This window comes from Xyrauchen texanus, chromosome 38, assembly GCF_025860055.1.
Source record: "Xyrauchen texanus isolate HMW12.3.18 chromosome 38, RBS_HiC_50CHRs, whole genome shotgun sequence".
Lineage (NCBI taxonomy): Eukaryota > Metazoa > Chordata > Actinopteri > Cypriniformes > Catostomidae > Xyrauchen > Xyrauchen texanus.
This window is the reverse complement of record NC_068313.1, coordinates 35,499,848-35,502,347: the sequence shown is the minus strand read 5'-3', so window position 1 is coordinate 35,502,347 and position 2,500 is coordinate 35,499,848. Positions and strand designations below refer to the sequence as shown.

The 2,500-nt window shown below is 41.9% G+C and overlaps 1 protein-coding gene across 9 annotated transcripts in view; it reads left to right on the top strand.

The window, feature by feature from the left end:
* The window catches only part of LOC127632148 (immunoglobulin superfamily member 11-like), a 118,862-nt gene that overhangs the window by 102,028 nt on the left and 14,334 nt on the right, over positions 1 to 2,500 (top strand). The gene's annotated exons all lie outside the window — the stretch shown is intronic.

Genomic DNA, 2,500 nt, shown 5'->3' with positions numbered 1-2,500 from the left:
AATTAAAAGCACTAAAACGTATTCTTCAATGACATAAATGTACAGATGAGACGGGAACAAGGTTAGAAAATTTAACTTTTATTTTTAAAACAACACTCACTTAATCAAAATTACCAGCAGATTTATTAGGCAAGAACAAACGAATGAACTGTGGGATGCTTTCCGAAACTGTGGATTTAGCATGGGTTAAGTTAATTGAGCTTTGGCATGCTTCAGATATGAGACTTATGACTCTGGCAGACTTACTGTGTATTCATAAGTATTCATACTGTGCATATTATGCATAGTTTCTGTATGCATGAAATACCCGGGTGACCTACTACATTTGCCCAAATGTTCAGTGTACAATAGAGCACACTGTGTGGAATACTGTACCCTTTAACCCTTGTGCACTGTTCGGTCATTTTTGACCGAAATCAGTTTAGTTTCTTTGATTAAAATTGTATCGTTTATCTGAGTGGCTCGAAGCTTGGTTACTTTTCCTACATTTGTCATCTCAACACACACACACACACTCACACACACACAAATTGGACTGGATTTGATGAGTTTAGGCAGCATGACAAAAAAGCGACACTTGTGTACACAGTCAAATCTGACCGACCATAGGAAATGAATGGGCGAGACTATAACACAGAGTGTGAGAGTGAGTGAGTGAGTGAGTGAGTGAGTGAGTGAGTGAGTGAGTGAGTGAGTGAGTGAGTGAGTGAGTGAGTGAGTGAGTGAGTGTGTGTGTGTGTGAGTGAGTGAGTGAGTGAGTGAGTGAGTGAGTGAGTGAGTGAGTGAGTGAGTGAGTGAGTGAGTGAGTGAGTGAGTGAGTGAGTGAGTGAGTGAGTGAGTGTGAGTGTGTGTGAGAGTGAGAGTGAGAGTGAGATTGTGTGTGTGTGATTGTGAGAGAGAGAGAGAGAGTGTGTGTGTGTGAGTGATTGTGAGAGAGAGAGAGAGAGTGTGTGTGTGTGAGTGTGTGTGTGAGTGAGATTGTGTGTGTGTGATTGTGATTGTGAGTGAGTGATTGTGAGAGAGAGTGAGTGTGTGTGTGTGTGTGTGTGTGTGTGAGAGAGAGAGAGAGAGAGAGAGAGTGATTGAGATTGTGTGTGTGTGTGAGTGATTGTAAGAGAGAAAGAGAGAGTGTGTGTGTGTGATTGTGAGTGAGTGATTGTGAGAGAGTGTGTGTGTGTGAGTGTGTGAGATTGTGTGTGTGTGTGATTGTGAGAGAGAGAGAGTGTGTGTGTGTGTGTGTGTGTGTGTGAGAGAGAGAGAGTGAGTGAGTGAGTTTGTGTGAGATTGTGAGTGTGTGTGTGATTGATAGAGAGAGAGAGTGTGTGTGTGTGTGTGTGTGAGAGAGAGTGAGTGAGTTTGTGTGAGTGAGATTGTGAGATTGTGTGTGTGTGTGTGATTGTGAGAGAGAGAGAGAGTGTGTGTGTGTGTGTGTGTGTGTGTGAGAGAGAGAGTGAGTGAGTGAGTTTGTGTGAGTGAGATTGTGTGTGAGTGAGTGATTGTGAGAGAGAGAGAGTGTGTGTGTGTGTCTGTGTGTGAGAGAGAGTGAGTGAGTTTGTGTGAGTAAGATTGTGAGATTGTGTGTGTGTGTGTGATTGTGAGAGAGAGAGAGTGTGTGTGTGTGAGTGAGTGATTGTGTAAGAGAGAGAGTGTGTGTGTGTGTGTGTGTGTGTGTGTGAGAGAGAGAGTGAGTGAGTGAGTTTGTGTGAGAGAGATTGTGAGATTGTGTGTGATTGAGTGATTGTGAGAGAGAGAGAGTGTGTGTGTGTGTGTGTGTGTGTGTGAGAGAGAGAGTGAGTGAGTGAGTTTGTGTGAGAGAGAGTGTGAGATTGTGTGTGATTGAGTGATTGTGAGAGAGAGAGAGTGTGTGTGTGTGTGTGTGTGTGAGAGAGAGAGTGAGTGAGTGAGTTTGTGTGAGAGAGAGTGTGAGATTGTGTGTGAGTGAGTGATTGTGAGAGAGAGAGAGTGTGTGTGTGTGTGTGAGAGAGAGTGAGTGAGTGAGTTTGTGTGAGTAAGATTGTGAGATTGTGAGTGTGTGTGTGTGTGTGTGATTGATAGAGAGAGAGTGCGTGATTGTGTGTGTGTGAGGGAGTGCTTGGTTACTTTTCCTACATTTGTCATCTCACACACACACACACAAATTAATCTTCTTGCAACCAGGAATGATTTAGTGGATCTCTGCAGCCATCTACTGGTTATTATTGTCATAACATGCAATCTGCCCTCAATACATGACACTTTCTCATGTTTCAACTTAGAGGTTTTTACTATAGTGAAATTAACATAAATGTACTTATTTGCATATGCAAATTCATGGTGTAATTTAGAAATAAAATCCCTCCAAAAATGCAGAATTTTAGTGTTTTTACTTTACTGAAGTTGTGAAAGAAGTTTTATTACATTTTGTACTTTTATTATCAAATTTGACCGCAAACAATACGAGTCTAAAACGAAGAGTGCACAACGGTTAAAAGAGTGTTCTGGGTTCAATATAAGTTAAGCT